Here is a 26,498-nt window from a genome sequence, read left to right on the forward strand (position 1 = left end):
CATAGAACAGAATTGGCTGGTGGAGACCATGCTGCAGCAAGTAGTGATCTAACCAATGCCATGGGTTAAAGTGGCCTACCACCCAGTGGTAGTTAATTCATCAGCACATTCCATAATCTTTATAAATGAGCAGTATTAGATTCTACTTGTAGGAACATATCATTGATTCAGAATCATTTAATAGAAGGTACCTGAGAGGTACAATTTATGTCTTCTTCTGATTTCTAAGAGACATATTCCTGCCATTGGCAAAATTATGTGTTTGTGCATTTTTGGACCCAAACCCAAAGAATCTCTTTTCTCAATCCTAACAGTGCTCAGTTGCCAAAAATGGGACAATACATATTAAAAAAGGAAGTGACTCAGGCAGACTTTTTTTTTTGCTTAGAACTTCTGAAAATTCTTGGTGGTATGAGTCTCTTCAGTACACACTATATTCAAACAAATGAATGATTTGTTGGAAATATTTAACAGTTGGCTGTCCAGAAAAAACAAACAAACAAACAATGTACAAAAGACACACTTTAAAAAAAAAAAATTTTTATTGATATCCTGTTTCTTACATCATTATATTCATCTCAACTACCGTTCCCTCACACCTTTCCAGAGAGCAATCCCATATGACAAATATTAGTTTTTAGAAAGGAAAAAATATCAGCACAACTGCTTAATACATTTAAAAAGTCTGAAAATGTGTGCACCTGTGGATGTCCCAACTCCATGAAGGGATGAGTTAGAAGTGTCTTCTCATATTTTGATTTTTATAATTTTATTATATGTATATTATCATATATTTATCATTATATGATTTTATGATGTACAGTTTTGCTTTCCATTTATGTTGTTACAGTTACTATCTATATTGTATTCTTGGCTCTGCTTACTTTACTGTGCATCATTCATATAGATCTATCCATGCTTCTCTGTATTCATGACATACATCATTTCTAGAAGACAAACTTTTAGTTTTATTTAGTATTATTAATGTTTCCTCCATCACTTTCTTAAGTATAGATAAGCAATAAATTAAACAATAAATCAAGTCTTAATTCTTGATGTTTGCTGATTTCTAAAGTTTTAGAAGCTCACACTGGAAATTTAATTATTGTCTCTCCAAACAACGGTTATAGCATACTCCTGAATTTAATACAAATTTGTTGAGGGATTTTCCCAGAATTATGATCCAGAGAAAGACCATTCTTTCTAGGGACAGCAGGATCTTTTCATGTCTGATACACTCCTAGTTTTGAGTTCCATTCTGAGTATATTGGCAGCATTAGCCAATTCTCCCTGCACTCCCCTTTTCACTCTATGTAACACTCTGAATTCCAATTGCATTATTCGGCAAGCTTCTTGTCACATTAAGGGCATAAGATCATAGATTTGGAGTTGGAATGGGACATTAGAAGTCATCCAGTACAATCCTTTCAGTTTTCAGCTGAGGAAATTGGGTTTGTGTTGACTTCTATAGCTAGGAAAAACAGTATAGAAATCTGTACCAAACCGTCACTTGGTCTAAACCGCCCCATGGTAGGGTTCTCTATGACTATTGATGCCTGTCTATCTGAAAACCTCCTCACTATGGGCAGCTATGTGTAAAGGAGTGATCCATGAAAGCCCGGTACCTACTCACAAAAAAAAAAAAAAATAAAAAAATAAAGAGCCTCCATACATAAGCTGGAATTCTTGATTTTCACATGAATTTTTTCCAAGAAGTTGAAAGACTGTATAGATCAAAGTTTCAAATGTGAACTGATAACAATCCACTGACTTATAGTCTAACTAGTGCCAAGTTAGATGCTAATTCCCAGAGACTAATAGTTACTCTAGCCAACTATGAATTCAGCATACACTATTGGTCAGGGAATGATAAGTAGATGTCAGTGCCTCATCTCAAAGGCCATAGGACACAAATTATAATGAAAGCTTAGGATGGAATGAAAGCTAGGTGACACCCAGGGCACTGGGCTACAGGCAAATAGCAACCAGCTGAAAGTTCGTGACTTCAGGGTCAGGTAGATGTTGTCGTGGATAGGGCACTGGCCCTGGAGTCAGGAAGACAACTCTAGCCTCAGATACTTATTAGCTGTGTGAACCTAGGCAAGTCACTTAACCTCAACTGCAAAAAAAAAAAAAAAAAAGTTTGTTACTTACACCAGACAATATGCCAGAAGCACACACAAATCTTGTTTCATCACACCAACCTCTGTTTCAGTTACCTATAGATGATTGGAGGTGACAGCAAATGACTGATGAGGGATTGCAAAAAATGATATAAGCCAAGAATCTTAACAGTGATGCTTGAAGATTTAAGTTCCAGTTCCCTAAAGTATATATATCAAACAGCCAACCCTCCTGAGTACTACTTAAACCAGTTTAAAATGTAATTGGGAAATATTTAACAAAATAAATAAAATACAGTAAAATATAGATAATGTTGATGTGTAGTTTTCTAAGTTAATATGCATCTGAAGGGATTCTTATGTAGGGTTTAGTGCCCCTGTTTCAGTTTGAGTTGGATGCCATTGGGGCTTTCACAAGGACCAACCCTACCATTGTTTGTATCCTTCTGTATACCTAAGAGTTGATTCCTGACCAACTATATAATCTTTTTGTCTAGCCATGAAGGAAGAGATCAAGATGTGCAATAGTGGTAACCATTCTTCTCATGGAGGGGTGCTGGGTCACAGATATTTTCTTGCTAAAATATCCATGGTACTCAACTTTGAGCTGCCCTAACCAGATGTTCCATGTGTTTTATCCTAATCATTTTACAACTAGGAAGGTCTTATGCCAAAGTCGTAATCCTTTGTCAGTGTAAGATGAGAGTTGATGGGGGTCCCAGAGTTGTGCTTATGCATTTAACCCATAGTTTTTTTTCTATTTTAAATTTTAATTTAATTAAATCATTTCCTCAACTGAGAAACATTTAAAAACTCCTTTATTCCCTCTCTCATCTTATTGTGGGGGGAGAAAAGAAAAATAATTTGTAACAAATATACATACATTCTCCTCAAGGAGGGATGCTGAGTCACAGATCTTTTCAGTTTCCGTCTGTATATTGTCTTTCCCCATTATATTGTAAGCTCCTTGAGATCAAGAACTGTCTTTTTAATTTGTATCCCCAACACTTAGCACAGTGCCTAGCACATAGTAGGTGCTTAATAAATGTTTATTGACTGATGGAATGGAAGTGCAGAAATGGGGAGATAGAAAGTGGGAAATGTATGCTGACATCTGTATAATTCTTACAATACTCATAAGCTAGATCATTATCCTTTAATTGGGGATTCACTGGGGACAGGGAAAGGGATGATAGGCAAAAGATTAAAAGTATAGTTAGGCATTGTGTAATTGCAATTCTAGAAATTGGGGAAACCTCATCTTTTAGAGAGAGGATCTCAGATTCCTTAACTGGATGTCTGCACTATTCATTGGATTAGAACTTTATTTGTCTAGAAAGAATTTAACCTCCTTCTAGGATGCTATAGGCTACTTCCACACCTGAAAATCTCCCAGCAGAGACTGCAAAATGACCCCCTTTCTGGTCACAAACTTTATTCTTTCACAACTCGAAGTCCTCATATTGGCTCCTGAAAGTGTTCCCTAACACCTTAAGATGTTTCTCCAAAAGCTTTCTTTGACTTCTGAAATATCTCATTCCAAGCCCTTTGATCCCTTAATGTTGAAGCTGCCAGATCCTGTGTTATCCTGATTGTATTTCCACAGTACTCAAATTGTTTCTTTCTAGCTGCTTGCAGCATTTTCTCCTTGATCTGGGAACTCTGGAATTTGGCCACAATGTTCTTAGGAGTTTCTCTGTTTGGGTCTTTTTCAGGAGGTGATCGGTGAATTCTTTCAATATTTATTTTGCCCTCTGATTCTAGAACATCAGGGCAGTTTTCCTTGATAATTTCATGGAAGACAAGTTCTAGGCTCTTTTTTTTTTGATCATGGCTTTCAGGTAGTCCTATAATTTTTAAATTATTTCTCCTGGATCTATTTTCTAGGTCAGTTGTTTTTCGAATGAGTTGTTTCACATTATCTTCTATTTTTTTCAAATTTTTGGTTTTGTTTACTAACTTCTTGGTTTAACTCAAAGTCATTCATTTCCCTGAACTCAATTCTCTCTTTCAATGAATTATTTTGTTCAGTGAGATTTTGAACCTTCTCCTCCATTTGGGTAATTCTGCCTTTTAAATCCTCCTTCTCCTCATTGGCTTTTTGGACCACTTTTTCCAATTGAGCTAGCCTCATTTTTTTGGTTCTCCTTTAGTAAGCTGTTTTTTAAGGTCTTCCATTGCCTGAGTCCAGCTTAAGTTCCCTTTGGAGGCAGAGGCCTTGACTTCCTCTGACAATATGCCTTGTTCTTCCTCATCTGAAAGGATAGGAGGAGACACCTGTTCCCCAAGAAAGTAATCTTCTATGGTCTTATTTTTTTTCTCCTTTTTTGAGTATTTTTCCAGCCAGTTACTTGACTTCTGAGTTTCCTCTCCGCACCCACCTCACCTCTAGTTTGACCAAGCCAACACTTGGGGGTTGAGATTCAAATGAGCTGTTCCCAAGCCTTAGGGGTTTTTGACAGGGGCAGGGCTGCTATTCAGTGTGAGATTAAGTTCAACTGCTCATGTGGGGGCCTGAGGTGGGGGCCTGGTGAGGGCTGCCACACAGGGTTCAGTTCCCTCAGGGGCTTTCTGATGAGACCTTCAACAATGGATGCGGTATACTGCCTGCTTTGGGAGCCCCTGTCTGCTGCTGCCTCTACTGCTGCCTCCTGGGGAGGCCTGAGTTATGGGGACACCCCGCTCCCCTCTTGGCCAGCCAAAAAGACCCTCTCACTGACTTTTGGCACCTGTGGGTTGAGGGATCTGTGCTGCCACTGGAGATTCTGTCCCTGAAGCCTGTTTGGATCTGCTCCTCTTGGTGCCGTGGCCAAGGCAGAGCTGGACTCTGCTCTGGGTCCGGTGCGTGACAGACCTTTCCTGATGGTTTTTCAGGTCTCTCTGGAACAGAAATCTCCTCCACTCTGTTGTTCTGTGGCTTCTGCTGCTCTAGAATTTGTTGAGAGCTTTTCTTTACAGGTATTTTATGGGCTGTAGGGTAAGAGCTAAGTGTCTGTGTGTCATTCTACTCCGCCATCTTGGCTTCTCCCACCAAAAGCTTTCAAAAGTAAAAAAAAAAAAATAGACTGAATTGAAAGCCATTCTCAGAGTATCCTTTCTGGTAGGTGATTAGTGTACAAGTCCAGGATGATTATGCCCTCAGACACTGATATCTTAGCTGATTACACCAATATCTTAAAGGCAGCTTCTGGTGCAGTGGATAGAGTCCTGAACTGGAGATCAGGAAGCTCTGACTTCAAATCCAGGTTTAGATACTTACTAGCTGTGTGACCAAGTCACTTAACCTCTGGTTTTCTCAGTTTCTTCAACTGTAAAATAGGAATAATAACAGCAGCTACCTCACAGAGTTGTTGTGAGGATCAAATGAGATAATTATTTATTAAAATATTGTGTCTGATGCTTACTAAGTACTTTTTCCCTTCTCTTCCCATTTTAGCTCTGGTCTCTCTCCTGCTATAGCCTGGAATACAAAGGTGGTTTGTATATCCTCTTGATGTTTAAGGCCCCAGGAAGATTTATTTCCACTCAAGACACTGAGGAGAGGATATTGAGTAACTAGGCTAAAGCAAACTTAATATTTTTCAGTGATATGAGACCTTAGTTTCCCATATTCCTTAGCTCTGGTCTCCCTCCTGCCATTTCCTGGAGTATGAAGGTGGTTTGTGTACTTTTGTGATGTTCAAAGGCCCAGCAAGGTTTATTTCCATTTGATTAAAGCCCTGGCATGGTTTATGTCCACTCGGGACACTGAGGGAGCATATACTGAGTAGCTAGGCTCAAAGCAAACTCAACACTTTTCAGTGATATGAGACCTTAATTTCCCACATTTCTTGTCCCAATCATGCCCTTTCGGCCTCTCTTCTTTCCCCTCCTCTCCTTCATTCCTGTGGTTTACATCCCTTACTATTCCCTTATGCGATCCTTTATTATTTGTACAAGTACATGAGTCTGTAATTTCCAAGGGGAGGGGGAAAAGGGACATTGACGTCCCAGGAAGCACTAGGAGAGAATCCACATAGATTTACTGCCCTTGTGAGCTCTGTCACATTCTATCCATCCCTGGCTGAGCCAGCTAACACAGAAATATGATCAGAGTTCCATCAAAATGACCTCCTCTCTCATGGTGGATGCTCTGGGCAGAGTCCAAATGAAGGAAGGACTCTCTACAGATGATTAGGGCTTACAGATGTTATTATTTGTGCTTAAATTATAAAACACCTTAAAGTTTGCAAGGTATTTTATCCATATTTTCATATTGATTCCTCACAACAACTCTATGGGGCAGGCGATATGATGTTACATATGAGGAAACTGAGGATGAGAGGCTAAGTGACTTGCTCTGTGTCACACAGTTAGCAAAGTATCTAAGTGGAGACTTGAACTCAGGTCTTTCTGACTCCAAGTCCAGTATTCTAATCACAGTGCTGGCCAGTAGACTCTGGGTGACCTTATGCTGATTGCATCAAGTCTATGGTTAGCAAATGACTTCTTCAATTATTTCCGTCATATTCAGATGATGTTAGTCAAATAATCCATTCAGGAAAAAAAACATAAATGGATGAGAAGTAGTTATGGCTCTGGTTGCAATAAGAAGGTAAGTGGACAGTCTCAGTACAAATATATCTTGGACAGGAATTATAGATATGAATAAGAGAACAGATTGGGTTATTCTTGGGAAATAGGAAATACTATTAACCAGAGTTGTCCAAATCAAATAGAAATTAATCCCTATAGGCTGCATATTGACTTAGAAAACCTCAAATTCACATTATTTATGTTTTATTATATTTTATTCATGTGTTGGATTTGCAATCAGAGCACCCAGGTTCAAACTCTAAGTAGGACACTTACCATTCCTTGCATCACCCCGTATGTCTTGTTGGTCATTTGCTGCTTTATCTCTCACATGAGATAAAAGGATAGGAATGATTTCTGTTCTCCCCTGCACCCCACCTCAAAATAAATTATATATTTTCCTGACTTAGGAAGTAGCATATGTAGATGGGAAAAGAACATGGGTTTAAATATTTTGTAGAATATTCTGGGGAGGCACAGACTCTCTAGACGTCATCCTTCATGAGACTCTTTGTTGGGAGGTCCCAAATGTCACCTTCCAGAAAGCCATGCATAGGTCATGTGGCACAGGGAGGTTTCCCTGAGTGTAGGAGGTTTTGAAAATAAAGCTAGGCATTTTTAATTGTCAAAATTACTTATTTGCTCAAAGTCTATTATAAATATTATTATTGACTATTATAAACAACCTAATTAACCATAAAGGACATATGAAGAAAGACACTACATCCAGACAAAGAATTGATAAATAGAAGTATGTATAGAATAATTTTACACATATATACCTATTTGTGTCCAATGGTGACCATCTCTAGTGTGGTGGGGGAAAAAAATGGAGAAAAGAAATTTACATAATAACTTTGTTGTATATTTAAAAAGAATAGCAAGCTGTATGTTGTAGACTTTCAGTTTCATTTGTAATCATCTTTTTTTTTTATTATACTATGTTACAGAAATGCTTGTTTTATTCCATACATTAAAAATAAAATAAATTTTAAAAAAAAGAAAAGAAAGCTAGGAAAGAAGCCAGAAAGAGAAGCAGATCCAGGTTAATCCCTGGCAAGATTAGTATGTAGAAGCAACACTGGTGCCAGTGTGGTGAGATGTGGGGTTCAGTTCTCCACCCAAGAGGCTTTCCCCTCACCTTTGTCTAGACTGTAGACCATTCTGGCATAATGTATCCTTGGTCAGAGTGACAGTAATAGGTTTTCTTCACTCATCTGCACTACTTTCTCAGACAGATCATGCCTGACTGATCTCCTGGACTGTATTATACTCCCTGGAAACTCCTCTTTGTGCAAGCACATCAGCTCTAAAGCTCATGTCTTCTTTGTACCTCCTGTCCTTGCAGCTTCTCCTTCCCCCTGATTGGAGAGGCTGAAGGGTGACATGAGAGAGCTCCTCCCAGATCCTTCATTTAAGGAGAGTGACCAAAGCAGCCACCTCACCACTTCCCATTCTACTGTACAAGTTCATCATATCCCTGTGCCAACTACCCTTCATTCCCTTTCCCATTTCAACTTCTTTTTGTGTGTTGTGAGTTCCTTGAGAGCAGGGACTGTCTTTTGCCTTTCTTTGTATCTCCAGTGCTTAGCATGGCATCGGGCACATAATAGGCACTTCCTAAATGTCTATTGATTGACTAACATTGAGCTATGATCCTCAATGTTTCATTGTTTTAGCACTGAGATTCCCAGTATACTGCAGGAGGCACAGAAAGATCAAATGAGATAATATTTGAAAAGTGCCTAGTACTTTTCCTGGAACATAAGGGGGGAGGGTGTTAATAAGTGCTCATTCCTTTCCTCCCTCCCAGAAAGGTTTTCTATGAGGGATTGAGTTATCCTCCCTTGCTTTGTCAGGGTAGCAGAATGTCTGTTTGGGAGTCAATGCAATTGCCTACTCCTGTTGGGTGACGAAATCATGAGAAAGAGTAAGCATTAGATTCACAATAGGGAAGTGAGGAGCAGGTTTGCTGTGGGCATCGGTGAGAGATTGTACTCCTGTTTGCACAAGGGCGTTTTCCTTGCCATTTATTTTACTATGCTATTTAGCTGTCCTTTGTTCTGAACTAACAGTTCTGTTTGGTCTGGTAAATTGAACCTTAGTAGGGGATTATCAGTTCTGCTTTTGAGTGGAAGGTGTGCAGTGAACCCATGGTACCTTTCAGAGAGATCATGACAGAAAGGGGAGCTGGCCACAATCTACTTCTGTATTTCTAAGATCTGTGATTTCATTGGCGTGGAATATTTACTGGACATGACTGAATAATGACTAAACAAACTCATTCTACCATTTCGGATCACAACCCTTTGTGGATTGCTGGGGCTGAGAAGATCTGTCCTCTGGTGGTCAGCCATTGGTGATGAGGCTCTCTCAACTTAACGAGATTAGTTCCCAGGGAGCAGCTCCACGTTCTGTTGCCTGATGTTTCTTTGGTATACTGTCAGAATTAATGTTCTGTTAACATCCCTTTCAAGACCCTAGACCAGGCCTGTACAATATATGGCCCACTGCCGCTTATGGTCAGCGAAAGGATTTCAGGAAGCCCGTGAAAAAAGTAGAGGATATATGAGAAAGTAAAGATGTGATGAATGCTTTGTCCATGCTCTGCTTAACCCACCTTCCACTAGTCACTATCGTGCCCCTCATGTAACTTGGTGCATGGGTTGCCACTGTGTGCTCTCTCCTATTTGTCACATGACCCATGGCAACCAACCATCACCAGTCTGTCTCTAGTCTGAGAGGGCAATTTCATGATAAATAAAAATCTTAAGCAATAAGTATAATAAACTGAAATTAATGGAAATTTCCCTTTTTAAAAAATATGGCTTATTTGCAAAATAGCTTAATCATTAATTATACTTTTACTTGGAAAGTGAACTGACAAAAAACTATCTCCAGCCTGAAGAAATTTAGCCTATTTTAATTTTGGCTCCTGCCTGCTGCCGCGTTGTACAGGTCTGCATGGACTCATTTCTATGCCATAGTCAGCAGAACTTTATTGGTGAAGGAGTAGTAGCTACTTAAAAAAATCTATTAATTTGAATTAAATTGGAAAGGGATAAATAGCATAGCTGAGTCTCATACCCAGAAAGTGAGGCAAAGGGAATGTGGCATATATAAAAGGGGAAAAGGCACATGATGAGTAGAAACAGCCTCATCACCAGAATTTATATTATCTCTAAGACCGAAAGTTGCAGAGAAGATGCTGAACATCATTGGGTGTGGGTAGGTACATGTGTTTATGCATATATATGATATATGTAAATGATATGACATATGATATGAAATTATGGAATTCTCATGTAAGGAAACTCCCTAAAGTGTTTATGTGTATACATATGTGTATATACATATACATATATATGCACATGTAAAAGTGCACCCTACATGCACACACACACATATATGCACACACACACACAATGGATGAATCAGGAAAGAAGAAATAAAGAAAAAAAGGATAAAAGAATTTAAGAAAAATAAAATTCAAGAAAGAGAAGAGAAATTATAAATGCTGCCTAGAGCTCATCTTTTCTCCATTCTCCAATGGTTTCCTTTGAAGTTTGTGGATAAAACAATTATTTCCTTCCTGAATGCCTTGCTGGGCTGTGTTGAACATAGCTAATGAAATATATGTTTTTGATGGTAAATAACTATGAGGGTGAGATGGGTCACATGCAAAGTTGTGATAACCCAGGATATAATTAGGCATAGACATTTTACTTCTCAGGACAAAGAAACTGCTATTTATCAAGAGGGATTTATTAGTTAGAAATTTGTTTCTGCTTAAAAAAAAAGAATAACTCGTTTATAGCATGGTAAATAAAGAGTTATTTACAATGTTATAATAAAATATAACTGCTGAGTGAGGAATGAAGAAATAAAGAATAAATGATAAAAGAACTTAGGAAAGGTAACATTCAAGAAAGAAAGAAAAGAGAAATTGATTAGAGCTCATCCTTTTTCTATTATTATAGAGTAACTCATTCCTTCCAAGTGACATTGACCTTATATACTTAATTTTTCAGAGTCCACAGTCAACATGTACATATAAAAATACATAGTGAATATATAGAATTTAAATCTATCTATCTATCTATCTATCTATCTATCTATCTATCTATCTATCTGTCTGTCTGTCTGTCTGTCTATCTGTATCTATCTATCATCTATATTCCTTCATCTAATTAGCACTCACACATAACAGGTAATTAAGTAGCTTAAAGAGTTTCCTTATGAAATTCTTATGAGCTCTGCAACATAGATTTTGCTGGTAGACCAATTGAAAATGACTATAAAGTATTAGTATGTGAATAAATGACAAAGGGGCAAAAAAACCAACTTCCTAACAAAAATCTTTTATCCAAAGCCTATTATTGGCCAATGGTTTGCTTTGGAATTTGTAGAATAAAAATAAGTCACCCTTTCTTCCTGAATTCCTTGCAGAGCTATGTTGAATACAACTGATGAAACGTGGGCTATTGATGGAAAATAACTATGAGGGTGAGATGGGCCATATGCGAAGTTGTGATAACACAGGATATAACTATGCATAGACATTTTGCTTCTCACATCAAAGAAACTGTTATTTATCAGAAAGAGAGTTTACTTGCTAGAAAATTTTCTCTTTGCTTAAGAAAAGTATAACTCATTTATAGCATGGTAGATAAAGAGTTGTTTGTAATATAAGAAAATACAACTGCTGACTCAGGAAAGAAAAAATAAAGAAAAAATGATCAAAGAATTTAGGCAAGGTGGCATTCAAAAAAAGGAAGAAAAGAGAAATGATAAATTTTGCCTAGAATAGCTCATTCCTCCCAAGTCTAATTTGTCAGTGAGTCCACCGTCAGCAGCTGGTTAAGGACATAGGTGTCATTTCTTGTGCAATAAATGGCATAGTGGTAAGGGGTGGGGAGCAGAGAGGGAACAATTTTATTTCTAGGTGCAAAGGTTCTAAACTTTAATGACTAACCACATAATGGCATCAGGGCCTATGTGGTAAGTTGGGTAAACTCTGCTGTCTGCTTTTGCTTCTCCCATTCTTGACTGCTGATGGAGGTAAGAAACCAGTCTGATTGCATGCACTAGAAATTCCTGTTGTTGAAACGGTCCTCATTTTGACCTGGACATTTTTGTATTTATCTTTTATGAACTCCTTGTTTGATTATCTGCAGTGATTGTGCTCTCCTCTCTCTTCATGGCCTTAACTGCATCTCTGCCCTCCTTAGTCTCACCATAGGATACACTCTCCTCCTTTAACAGAAGATCTGACTCTCCAACATGGGCATCCTCAGCTTTCCTCTTCACTTCAAATTTTCTTTATATCTTTACTTATCTTTCCTTCTTTTTTCCTGAATCTAAGAAAGAAATTCCTTCATTTTTCCAAGGTTAATTCTCGGGGCTCTTGATGTCATATCTGACATCAAGGACTATCTTTCTACCCTCAGTGACCAGCACATCTTTTCCCCTCAGATTTATTGATTTTTAAGGGGCTACCTGGGAGCATTGAAACATTAAAAGACCAGAATTACACACCAGGGATAGGATTTGGATCCTCTCCTTCTAACATCTGATACAAGCTTCCTAAACTCTACATTATGGTACCTCTCATCTTGCACATAGTAGGCACTTAATAAATGCTTCTTGAATTGTTGAGTTGAATCCCTTTCCAGCTTTAAAAAAAGTTCTCCCTCTAACAATTTTCCTCTCTCTTTAGCATTTTTGTTCTCTCCCTTTCTCCTGAGTCCTTCCCTTCTGCTTACAATCATCTTTAGGTATCAATTATCCAGCCCTCCCCATCCCCACAACCCCCCCTCCCCCCCCCCCCCCCGCCCGCCACAACACCCAACAAAACACAACTCACTCCTAAACCTTCATTAGCCTTACTTTGGTCTTTACCACTCCTGGAGCTCTAGAAGGACACTGATAAGCCCTTCTTTGATCCCTTTGGAATCTATTTTCTTAAAATCTATAGTATCTTCATAGATTCTTTGTAGTTAATTTGGGTATTATAATACTGAAAATGACTTAGTCACTCAAAGTTGTTCTTTTTTTAATCAAACCATGAAAAATTACATAAAAATTGTGAAAGCTTTCTTTGACAGTTTCTAATTTCAACTTTTAAAACAATAAAAACATTGTCAGTGCAGAAATACCCAGATTAAATTAATTATTACAATCATGATAGGTCTTTTAGATGGTTTACTCAAAGATGTTCTTAAGACAATATTATTGTTACTGTATACAGTTTTCTCTTGGTTTTGCTTATTTTGCTCTTCATTATTTCAAGCAGGTCTATCCATGTTTTTCTAAAATCATTGAACTCATCATTTCATATAACACAATGCTATTTGCATACAGAGAAAGAACTGATAAATATGTACAGAATGATTTTACATATATGTATATATATGTGTGTGTATACACACACATCTTTGTATCTGATGGTAGCCATTTATATATATATATAAATATATATAAAAAGAATAGTAAGTTATACATAATAGGTTTGCAGTTTCATGTAAAATCTTAAATTTTTTTTACTATGTTATGGAAATGCTTGTTTTATTTCTTAAGTTAAAATGAAATAAAATTTAAAAAATCCAGAATGCATGTCAAGCTACTCCTGATTTTCTGCTTGCAAAAGAAGTTCTTAACTGAAGTGGTTAAATGCACCTACCGTTCTAATCTATCCGATTTAGCTTTCTGTCATGCTGCAGGATTATAGATCTAAAACTGGGGAGTAACATAGAAGTCAGGTAGTCCAAGACTCTCATTATATAAATGAGTAAATGGAGGTTGTGGGAAGGTCTCACTCAGGTTGGAAGCAGCAGAGGCAGTATTTGAACGTAGGTCTTCTAACACCTGAGCAATTGCTTTTCCTACTTCAATGCATGCTAACCCATTTCAGCAATCAGTTGTGCCTAAGGTCCTTTCAGCTTCCAAATCCTCAGATAAGGTCCCTGCCCTTAAAAAAAGAACATGTTGAAAAGCCCTGGAAAATCCAAGATCATCTCCACACTGCCATGAAGCACTGTGGAATAAGACATCATGAAAGAGATGTATGGCCAGGAAAGGAGGTAAGCTCATTACGCAGTGAGACATCAATCACTAAAGATTCTTAAGAATTCACTATTGGGCAACTAGGTGGCACAGTGCATAGAGTCCTGGAGTCAGATGCATCTGAATTCAAATGCAGCCTGTGTGACCCTGGACAAGTCACTTAACCCCTCAATCCGAGCCAAAAGAGTTCACTATGTGCCAGGCATTGGCCATACAAAAAAAGGCAAAAAAAAAAAAAGTCCTATTTCTCAAGGAGTTCACAATCAAATGGAAGAGAAAATGCACAAACAACTATGTGCAAAACACATAGAGTATAAATCTGAGATAATCACAGAGGTGAAGTACTAGCATTAAGGGGATTTGAGAAAGGCTTCTTGGAGGAGGATTTTAGAGGAGGTGGTTACACATGCACATTAAAAATTATATGGGAGGTCTGATGGAAAAGGAGTAGAAAGTAGAACATAAGAACAACAAGAATTTGTCCAATGGACACATGGTGGTCAATATGGAACTCTTCATTATTCAGGAGCTATGGCAAATGACAATCACGAGGTGCTTTTAACTTAGAACTCTGATAATATCACTGTCTCAGATTTGTATATTTTCCATAGAACAAAAAGCACTTCCTCCGCTTCCCTCTGCCCTTTTGCTTACTGTTCATCTCTTATACCACAGAGCATTTCGTCACATTGTCCTTCGGGAAGTCCCCTACCTCTCCACTCCATCACTTACATTTACACACACACACACACACACACACACACACACACACACACACGCTCTGTAAATATTTCTTGCATTCCATTAGTATGTAATTCCTGCATATGGATTTTGCTTTTTTACTACTTTAATTTCTAGAAGTTCACTTGGGTTTATTTTCTCCTGGCCCATTTCCACTCATATAGACGACACAACAGAAAACAAGAATTCTTTACTTTGATAGATTCATGGATCTGTGGTCTCATTGATGTGGTTACTCCCTCCAGTGATACAGATTGCAACTCGTGAGAATTTGCTTTACAAAATTGTTAAACATTTATAAAGCTACCTTACCATTAAACCTACATATATGCACAATGTCCTTAGCCCACCGCCAAAATTAAATATCATTATTACAAACCTTACTATAAGTCTATGTGTATTCACAGATGCTGTTCAGTTATTTTTCAGTGGCATCTGACTCTTTATAACCCTATTTGGAGTTCTGTAGACAGATACTGGAGTGGTTTGCCTTTTCCTTCTCCAGATCATTTTATAGAAGAGGAAATTGAGGCAAACAGTGTTAAGTGTCTTGCCTGGGATCACACAGCTAGCAAGCATCTAAGACCAAATTTAAATTCAGGTCTTCTTGACTCCAGGCCAGTGTACTTCCCAGTGTCTTATCCAGAGCCCTGTGGATTCACAAATAATATTGGATAAATAGTATCATTCCTCCTGCCCTCCTCCTATCTCCAGGAAAATAACAATGTATATACAAAGTCTAATATAACTTGGTTTGCCTATATGCTAGTGTCAGTTAAGGATTACATTGTATACTTTTTTTTGAAGTTGCTGCAACATTGATGAGATAACCCTGGTTAGAGCATTGTGAATTTTAATTACAAACTTACATTACCAACGTTTAAACACATCAGAATTTATATATTCAAATAAGTGTTGTCCTTTCTAAAGGACACCCTTCCACAACACCCAAAGGTGTATGTATCTCTTTATCCTGAAGGATGTATGCTCCTTGAGGGCAGAGGGACTATTTTACATTTGTGTTTGTTTCCCCAGTATTCAGTGAGGGCCTAGCACAGAGTAGATGTTTAATAAATAAATACTTATTGATTGATTGATCTTAGAGGTTGTCTAGTCCAGCCTTCTTATTTTGCAGGTAAAAAAACTGAGGCTCAGAGAAATTAAATAATATGTTCAAATATGTCTCTCATCTCTGGCTATATCAGTCATGCAGTCATATGGAATCTTACCATATGTGGGAGATAATTTATTTAATTATTTTTAGTTTACTACATTCAGTTCCACAAGCTTTTGAGTTTTAAATTTTCTTCTCTTTCTCCTCCCCCCTCCCCAATATGGAGTGCCATCTGATATAGGTTCTACATATGCATTCATATTAAACATATGTTAGATGCAGCTGGCTGAATGGGGACCCAGCTAGCTGGGTAACTCAGCTCCTCCTCTCCTGTCTGCCTCCCCCTCCCCTTCCTTCTCCTCTCCAAAGGAAGGTAAATTTGGATGGCCAAAAGATGCCTAGTTGACTTGGGTTTTACTAGCTAGTTTCCTTTCCTAAAATATACCTACTGTACTCTGAAGCTGGGATGCCAGTGGGCCCCTGCCTAAGGGCTCTTCTGGACCCTCCTAACTTTAGAGTGATTATCAGTAGCAACTGTTGCTGTTTCCCTCCCAGCCTGATGTCTTTCTTTTTCTTAGCCTCATTAAAGGGGCCATGCCCTGGCTATTTCTTAAAGAGGCCTATTCAATGAATACGTGTCAACCTCACTCTAAGTGAGTGCAAAGCCCTTGGCCTAAAGGGCCATCCTGGGTCATCTTCAGTCATCCTGATGAATATCTGGTCACTGGATTCAGATGACTTTGGAGGAAAAGTGAGGCTGGTGACCTGCACAGCCTTCCCTCACTCAAAACAAAGTCAAGTGCAAGTCTTGTCATCATTTCTCTGATGGCATGGTCTTCTTTGGCAACAAAGGATGAACACAATGTTCCTTTCTAAAGTATTCACAGTCCAGTCACACAAATCTAAAACTGCTGGACTGCCCCTTCTGGAGTTGCCTTTATATGCTTCAAGAAACATTATTTTGAACAGAAAATTGTAGTAAATCTTTGTTATCTAAGGGCAACCTTAATTTTTCTTTTGAAGAGTCAGTTAATTTGGACACAAGGTGAAAGAGGTGGGGGATCAAAGTAAGTGAATAATATGGTCTTTGGCTTAAAAAAACAAAAAATAAACAACCAAAATGCAAACACAAGACACAGCAGATGTCACTATAAAGTAACAAGACGTCTTTATTGGATGCCTTACCAGGTGATTCCAATAAAGGAAATAGAATTGTTTTGAGTGACGGGAGGCGCAATAGCATATGTATATCACCTTCCAAGGTCATTATTTGGAAAGACAACCCATAACCCATACACACATACATATACACATATGTGTATGCATACATACATGTGTGAACATATGAGTGTGTGTGTGTGTGTGTGTGTGTGTGTGTGTGTGTGTGTGTGGTGCTATAGGCTTTCTGGCATATAGATTAAAACATCAAGGTTTTTGCCTTGGATTGCCTTTGTTTAAGACCTAAAAAATGTCTGATTTTGCATGGTTTGCAAAATCCAGCTGTCAGTGGAAAGCTCAATTCAACTCTGATTTGGTTTATACAAAGAGTTCCTATCTACGCCAATGTACTTGTAGCAGAACTTTTTGTGGCAGGCAGGAAAAAAATACCCTTGAAATCAGATCGAGGTATCCATTAATTTGAGAAGAAATGAACAAATTGTGGCACATGATTACAATGGAATCCTGTTGCATCTTAAGAAATGACAAAGAAACTTGGGAAGACTTGTAGAAATGAAGTCGGAGTCACAAGATAGGATAAACAGGGACTATGATAATGTCAATGAAAAACAGTACTCAGAGGCAGCTAAAACTGAGATTCTCTGCAATGAACAATCTTGGTCCTGTAGAAAAAGTTGATAAAACACATTTGTTTCCCTTCTCTCAGAAGAAAGGTGAGATGCAATGGGGGCAGAATATTGCATACCCTGTCAGAAAAATTCAGATCACTAGACAGTTTTGCTTATCTTCTCCCTCTCCTCCTTTTCCTTCTCTGTCTCCTTCCCCTTCTCCTTCTCCTTTACCTTCTCCTTCTCCCTCTCCATCTCCTTCCCCTTCTCTTCCTCTCTCTCCTTCTGTTTGTCCCTCTCCTTCTCCCTCTCTTCCTTCTCTTTCATCTCCTCCTCCTCCTCCTCCTCCTCCTCCTCCTCCTCCTCTTTCTCTCTCCTCTTTGTTACAAAGAAGAGTATATTGGGAAATGCTCCTAACTGCACCAATGTTAGGACTTCAACTCAATTCTTTGAGGTCTGAAGGCTAATGTAAAATGTACATATTACATTGCAAAAAAAAGGTAATATATAAAAGCAATAAAAAGGATAATGTGATTTATATAATGTAAAATTAATGCTTTTTGAAGTCTTAATCACAACAAACACCATTTTGTCACTTCCCATCATAATGTGGAATAAGCAGTCTTATCATATATAAGAATGCTACATTGGTAACTGGACTCATGAATTTTGCTTATTGTGGAGTCCTTAAATGAATAAAGCACTTTTAAGGCATAGTAAAGTATCATTCTTTGAGCTCATAAACACAAAATGCTTTCAACATTCTATTTCCTAGCCTTTGGTGGAGATGACTTCAGTTCTATTTTTGAACAGTACCTTTCAGGTTATCTTTGAGATGTCAGTTTTCCACTTTGGTTTCCGTAACTTTGTTCATTATGTCACAAAACTTCTTAAAGATGCTAAATCAGGCATAAATGAGTTTTTGCTATTAGAGTTTACTGAAGATGACATCTGTGGTAAAGTATGAGCCCATCAGAACCAGGATGTTAAGTGCATCTTGCACTCTCATGTAAATAACCCCTGAGTGTCTAATCAATTTACTGCAAGGTCCCTACCTAGGTCTGTTCTTTAGTGAATTAGAACTCTGGGGAGAAACCTTTGCCCAGTAAGCCTCTAGAGCAGGGGTTCTTAGCCTGGGATTCACAGACAGGTTTCATGGGAGTCTGTGAATTTAGATGGGAAAAAATACATCTTTATTGTTATTAAACTCTAATGGAAATTTAGGATTTCCTCCAATTATTTAAAAACTTTATTCAGAGAAGAGGTCCATAGACTTCATTAGACTGCCAAATATATACAATGATACAGAAAAGCTTAAGAACTTTTTAGAACCTTGGGGAAAGTGGGTCTCAAATGGATGTCTTTCCTTAGGTAGGTGATTTTGAATTGAAATAACTAAATAAAGTCTTCTCAGGTTTTCCATATTATGCCTTAGAATTACCTGAGTGTCCAGGGATACGGGTCAGGCATACCCTGTAGCTATGCAGGCTTTTTTTTTTTTGACTCACCCTCACTATCTCCCTCTTCCATGTTCACCTCAAGGACTATCTGACTCCTAGCATTATTTCAGTTTGGTGCCCAAGGTCTAGGACTAACTAGGGTCTTTTCTCCCCTGATTCTTGACTAGCAGAGATGCTATTATTAAAGAGCAAAAAAAAGAAAAGAAAAAAGAAAATAGAGGTAGCCAGGTGGTAAGGAACCTTGGACATTTATCAGCAACGTAACCCTGAGCAAGTCAACCTCTGTTTCCCTCAGTTTTCTCAACTGTAAAATAATATCATTCTTACAATGAAATAAAGAAACTGAGTATCATCCATGCAAGCAATTTATTTTGTAGGGTATGCAGTTGTAGAACCAAATCTGGCCCAAGGCTCTTGGTATTGCAAGAGGCCTCAAGTCCTAGTTCCTATATAGTTAATATACAATTTGAAGAAGGGATAAACAAGATGGAAGGATCAAGCCACCTGGTTTCTTATTGGTAGAGGGGACCAGGAGACACTCAGGTGAGAGGGAGAGGTGGGGAGAGAGATTAGTCTTGTGAAATCACCAAAATCAAATGATTCCTATGGAGTTGAACTTAACTTTACAACATGATGGATAAAGACAAAATAGAGTCACTAAAGTTATTTTTAATGTAACAGTACCTACTTCTAAGGGTTGTTGTGAGGATTAAATAGAATAATTATTTAAAAAGCATAGCATAGTGCCTGACATGTAGTAGACTTTTAAATGCTTATTTCCTTCCTTCCCTCCCCTTTAATTTTATGTGGATATATCTATATTTGCTAATATTTGATTATTCATTCATTTGCTCATCCATTCATTTTCACTCATTCAGTTGCACATCTACTTATTCAAGAAATATTTATTAATCAATTTCTGTGTAAAGTTCATTGTATTGTGAGGGTTGCTGAAACCTGCTGGGGGACAGTTGGGGGTGGGATGTAAAGATAAATGAAATACAGTTAACAAACTTGGAATCTAGTAGTGAAGACTTTGTTCAACTAAAAGAAGCTGGTCCAGTTTGGATGGAGGGTTGGGTAAATATAGAGGAGATGAGCCTAGAAGAGGATGTTGGTGCTTTCTATGCCAAAATTTTAGAATTGATTTCATAGGCAATAGAGAGTCTTAGAAAGTTTCTGAGTAAAATATGCTATGTTTTAAGGTTAATTTAGCATCATCTCTAGATATAAATTATATGTATATAAAGATATGCCTATAAATGTATATACATGTACATATATTCTGGTAAATGTTTAATAATAGGATCTTTGAAAAAAATGTATGTATGACCTGCTTTTAATTTCAACCTGCATTATTAACATTTTCTTCCTCACTTTCTTAGATCTAGAGTTGACAAGACAATAAATCAAGCCCTGATTTGTAGAGGTTGCCAGTTTCCAAGGTGTAAATGCTCACGTTGAAAATTTAACAATCAGCTTTTGAACCCTTTTGATCTGGCTATACAGCATACACCTGGGTATAGGGAAGTCAATTCAATTTAATTCAACTGAGCAAACATTCAAGTATTTGTACAAGGCAGATGATAGTTCATAGGATCTAGAGGAAACTGAGGCAGAGAGTGGTTAATTAACTGGCCCAGGGTCACATCACCAGTAAGTGTCTGACTCTAAGCCCAGTGCTTTATCCACACTGTACTACCAATTGTCTCCATATCAAAAACTCTACCAACTTTGAAGGACTAGATCAAACTTTATAAGTTGCTCACCTAGATGTTACCCCCCATTGGACATCTTCTCTGCAGCTTACAGTTCGAGAGAGTTGACTAAAGGATGCACAAGTTAAGTGACAGGCCCAGGGTCATACAGTCAATAGCCACCGGTGTTAGGACTTCGATGCAGTTGTTTGAAGCCCGAAGGCTAGCACTCTATCTTCTATACCAGCTGTCTTTCACTAGATGTAGGAAGAAAGGAGCAGAAAATGTTCTTTTGGCTAGAACCAGGAGAAGGAAATCCAAGACCTTTTCCTTGGCCTTAAAAGCCCTGCCCTGAATTGTCACTTAGCTCCTAGCCTCGCCAGCTTTCTCCCTGGCACTGAGCATGCCTGAAGTCTGAAGTGGTGGTTGTTTTTCATCTGGGATTGCAGTGTTTGAAGTAGTTGCTAGGGCATCTATGGAATTTTCATATCCTAGCCCAGAAAAGAAATCTCATTTCCCACCCCCCCAACTCAGCATTCTTATTTAGTGGAGATACAATGAAACGGCTGTGTCTGCCTTGGTGTTTTGGCAGAAATCTGAAGTGTGGCTGGGCTCTGGGAACCCACAGTCCAAGAATAAGACACCATTTACGTCTGTCCTTGTTGAATTTGGATAGAAAAGTTAGGTTCAGTTATGCCTGAGAAGCCACTGTCTTTCAGGGTCAAAAAGGACTGATTTTTCAAGTGTGTTTCACTGTTTACTGGTGACTACCAAAATAATTATTTCCTGTGTAGGTCTCTGGGAATGAGGTAATCTGAAGGAAAATGTTTCATTGTGTTGACCTGGGTTGGGCTGGGCCATTTAGCAATCCCAGACATTTCCTTAAAGTGACAGGGATTATGCTGCGCATTAAATTTTGTTCTCAAGTGTCACCAAAGGAGAATCATCTTTTCACTTTTTAGTATTTTATTTTTTTGGAGGATTGGAAGGAAATAGGAATGGTAGTAAATGTGATCCCTGCGATGTGTTAGTATGCTCTCTGTTGAAATTACTTTATGCTTTGGTACATATGTTTTTTGTATGGTATGTCTTTATGTTTTTTATGTACTTTCTCCATACTTATTTGTTAGCAAGTTTTATCTCTCCCTCTTCCCCATCCCTCAATGGAAAATAAGTGCTTCAAGGGTGGGGACTGTTTTGTGTTTGTCTTCTATACCCACTGGGCAGCATGGTGGATAGAGCACTGGCCCTGGAGTCAGGAAAGGCTGAGTTTAAATCCTGACTCAGACACTTACCAGCTATGCAACCCTGGGCAAATCACTTCATCTTGCTTGCCTCAGCTTCCTCCTCTGTAAAATGAGCTGGAGAAGGCAATGGTAAACCACTCTAGTATCTTTGCCAAGAAAATCCAAATGGGGTCATGGAGGGTCAGACATGGCCGAACAACAGATACCTCTATTTACTGAGCAGAGTTCTTTGCACATCTTAAGTCCTTATGATCCATATGATAAATGCTTATTAAACACCACCATGTGCTAGGCACTGTCCTTAAGTACTGGGGATACAAATATGAAAAAGAAAGACAGACCCTACTCTCAAAGAGCTTACAACCTAATGAGGGAAGACAATACACAAAAGCAAGTTGAAAAGGGAAAAAAAGAAGGTAAAGGAGGATCAGGAGGGTGATGACGACAGGTAGGGTGAAAATCAAACATGGGAGCTGGTGGCTATAGAGATGGTTAGGAAGTTGAGACTTTTAAAAAGAGGAGCTATGGAAGGAGCTTTTTCGCTTTGCCTTCCAGCCCTCCAATTAGAGAGGGAAAAGCCTTTGAGGATACTGATGAGGTCTTAGTAGCAAAGCTATCACAGTCTCCAGTACAGTGAGCTTCCTAGTGATGAGCTTATCCAGGTGAGGCATAATGAAAATGATGACGATGGAGTTGAAAGCAAGCTGAACCACCAGGTAGTAGAAAAAGCATTTAATCTATGTCAGACTTAATTATCAATTCAAATAGAGATTTCATGAATCGATTCAAAGTTGCTCTTGTTCTCTAAAGCCATTTATTTTTATTATTTTGGATCTGGCACATGGTAAGTACTTTGTCATTGTTGATGGATCATTTTAATTGTGTCTGACCAGCTCTTCATGACCCAGATTGGCATTTGCTTGGCATGGTACTGGAGCAGTTTACCAATTCCCTCTCCAGCTCATCTTACAGATGAAGAAACTGAGGCAAAGTAAAGTGATTTGCCCAGGGTCACATAGCTAGTAAGCATCTGAGACCAAAATCAGGATGAGTCTTCCTGATTCCAAGCCCAGTGCTCTGTACAGTGCCCCACCTAGCTGCCCAGGAGGTACTTAATAAATATCTGTTAACAGATTGGCGTGTGTGTGTGTGTGTGTGTGTGTGTGTGTGTGTATGTGTGTTCATCCTTCCTTGCTGAAGAAGACCATGCCATCAGAAATAATGACATGACTTGCACTTGACTTTGTTTTGAGTGAGTGAGGGCTGTGCAGGTCACCAGCCTCACTTCTCCTCCAGAGCCATCTGAATCCAGTGACTAGATATTCATCAGGATGACTGGAGATGAGCCAGGATGAGGCAATTGGGGCTAAGTGACTTGCCCAGGGTCACACAGCTAGTGAGTGTCAAGTGTCTGAGGTGAAATTTGAACTCAGGTCTTCCTGACTCCTGCACAGGTGCTCTACCACTGTACCACCTAGCTGCCTCTGACTAGTGTGTAGAATTGGAGACAATGTGATACAGGGGAAATAGTCTTGAATTTGGAGTTAGAGGGCCTGTTTTCAGATCCTGCTCTGTCATTTATCTATGTGAACAAATCACTAAATCTCTCCAGGTCTTAATTTTCTCATCTGTAAAATGAAGGGAGTTGAGCTAGATAACTTCAAGCTTCTAGTTCTAAACCTGTGGTCTTAGATGAATTCAAAATGTCTGGGTCTCTTCGCTTGTCCACTGCTATCTTAAGCAGGGGAGCAGCTGTCCTGGTCAAATCAATACTTTTATTTCTGTCTTACTTAGGAAAAGCTCACATTTATGTGGTACTCTATGGCTTACAAAACACTGTCTTCACAACCCTGAAAGGAAGGTAGTATAAATATTATCTCCAATTTTCAAATTAGGCAACTGAGTCTTAGAGAGTCAGTCAATCAACAAACTTTTATTAAGTCCTTACTATGCGCCAGACACTGTGCTTAGCACTGGAAATACAAATACAAGTAGAAAGATAGTTCCTACCCTGAAGGAACTTGTGTCCTAAGGAAAGAGGATAAGATATAAAGAGATGAAGGTGGGGGTGTGGAGAGCTGAAGGAGCCCAGCATGGGTTGGGTGAAAGATACTAAGCTAATTGTTCATGGTCACCCAAGCAGTGGATCCATACAATATCCAAGCCTAGGTCTGTCTAATTTCAAGATCAATTCTCTTTCCTATATCCTATGGTTTTTCTCTCATAGATATTTTTGTTTTATAGGACAATGAAAGACATTTCTATTCAAGTTGGAGAAGAATGAATTCCAGACACATGAATCTTTTGAAGAAACTTGCCTCTTCTGCTCACCTTGGAAGTGAGAGATATGGAGTTTGTTTGAGGGAGCACCTTGACTGATTTGGACTGTGAAAAGAGCATATTGATGAAGAAGTAGTTACTATGATTACCAGATATTTGACCACTTACAGCAGAGGTTCTTAACCTGTTTTTGTTTTTTGTTTTTGTTTTGATCATGGAACCCTTTGGCAGTCTGGCTGAAGCTATAAACTCAGAATAATACTTTGAAATGTACAAAATAAAATACATAGGATTACAAAGATAACCATTATACTGAAATAGTTTTTTATCCAAAACATTTAAAAAATCTCAAGCTTATGGATCTGAGAATAAAAATCCTTAACATAGAAAATTTCCTTGGAATTAGTGAAAGATAAATAAACTGGGAAATATTCAGGTGTTCTAATGAGTTGGGGATCTCATCAATTTAGGAGCTTCCTCTAATAATAGGGAGGGGCAGCTAGGCGGTGAAGTGGATAGAGCATCAGTGCAGGAGTCAGGAGGACCTGAGACAGGAGACCTCACCTCAGACACTTGACACTCACTAGCTGTGTGACCTTGGGCAAGTCACTTAACCCCAACTGCTTCATCCTGGGTCATCTCTAGTCATCCTGATGAATATCTGGTCACTGGACTCAGATGACTCTGGAGGAGAAGTGAGGCTGGTGACCTGCACAGCCCTCCCTCACTCAAAACAAAGTCAAGTGCAAGTCATGTCATCGTTTCTCTGATGGCATGGTCTTCTTTGGCAATGAAGAATGAACACACACACCTAATAATAGGGATCATAATCCCGCCAACCTTTCGTCAGATTCTTGTCCATGTTCTGACATAAATTCACTACTGGGGGTCTGCCCTAAGTGCTAGAGTCCTGGGATGTCCTGGGGAAATACATGACTGAGGATAATCAGTGGATCCTTACCCTTACATCTGCCTTCTGAGGGTACCAATTGTGAGGCTACCAATGGAATATTCTAGCTATCCGCCTGTCATCTCTTATTCTTGCCATGTGACCAGCTCATCTCTTCCTTTCATACAGTTCCTCAATGATGTCAGTCAATAAACAATTATTAAGAATCTACTATGTGCAGTATCTGAGCCAAGCCTTGGGGATAGATACAAAGCAAGGAAAAAGATAGTCTGTCTTCTCTTTTTTTCTCTTGTTCTTCATTGGTTGTATTTTATAGCCTGCTCACCCACACTCCACACCTCTCCATTGTGTTCCTTGTGATGATCATTTTTAATTCTTTAAGAGGAGGTGTATTCTAAACATAGAAGTAACTAATGTGACAAATATTTTCATTGGGATGTTGTAGAAAGAGCACTTTACCTGTACACAAAATATCTGGTTAATGATGAACTGAGTGCTTTAGAATCTCTGTTAAAGTTATCTATCCCTAATATCTCATCATGGATTGCAGCTGACCCTGGATTTTCAAAGATTATACCTTTGGAGTGGAATCTCTGGCAGGTCCAACTAAACTGAAAAGCATTTTTTTAAAAAGGAGTTAATTAGGGACTGCATATCTATCAGCTGAGGACCATCTTAGATGAATCCAGATGGACTTATCATCAGGGTAGTCCAAAGAGGATGAACTTTTTTGGCCACAATAATTTCTAAATACTACTTAAGAGATATTGTGATTTACCACTGATCACTGAAGTATTGAGATAAGACATGACCTTGAATGAGTCATTTTAACTCTTTTGAGTCTTCAATAAATGAATAGCCTTGATTGAGGGAGAGGGTTTTAACAGACAAATATGAAGGTCAAGGGAGGGGGGACATTCCATAAGTAGGAAGTGTGAACAAAGACATGCAATCAGGGCAGGGTAAGTCATTTAATTTGATTGGAACATCACATCTATTCTGAGAAATCATATGTAATGAGGGTAGAAAAAGAGACTGGAGACATATTGTGGAGGGCCTTTGATGCCAAACTAAGAAACGGACTCCATTCTGTAAGCACTGGAGTGGTAGCAAGCATATAATTAAAATAACTGCCCATGAGACTCAGGATGGACAATTCAAGTATAGTGACACCCAGAGAGGGGTAATGAACTTTGAAAATAGGAAGGTTTTAGAGAATAAAGGAAATGACAGAGATAAATCAATCAATCAATCAACAAGCACTTGTTGTCTACTATGTATCAGGCATCATACTAGGCTCTAGGGATGCAAAGACAAATAAATGAAATAATTTCTGCCTTCATGAAGCTTACAATCAATTGAAGGACATAAAAAGAACAAGTTTACTCAGAATTAATAGGTGGAAGAAGTGGAAAGGTAGGACATTATGGAAAGAGAAAAATATTTTAATTCAAGATGTTGGTGATCATAGCTGGTGAAAAGCAAATTTGAGTAGTGGA

The 26,498-nt window shown here is 38.5% G+C and overlaps 1 long non-coding RNA gene across 1 annotated transcript; it reads left to right on the forward strand.

Moving 5' to 3' along the window:
- Positions 1-11,626: 11,626 nt before the first annotated feature.
- LOC140509637 (uncharacterized) lies at positions 11,627-24,393 on the forward strand. The gene is made up of 2 exons (XR_011968854.1): positions 11,627-11,759; positions 24,054-24,393. It is a non-coding gene; the product is annotated as an uncharacterized lncRNA (long non-coding RNA).
- Positions 24,394-26,498: the final 2,105 nt, after the last annotated feature.

Source organism: Notamacropus eugenii, chromosome 6 (assembly GCF_028372415.1).
Source record: "Notamacropus eugenii isolate mMacEug1 chromosome 6, mMacEug1.pri_v2, whole genome shotgun sequence".
Lineage (NCBI taxonomy): Eukaryota > Metazoa > Chordata > Mammalia > Diprotodontia > Macropodidae > Notamacropus > Notamacropus eugenii.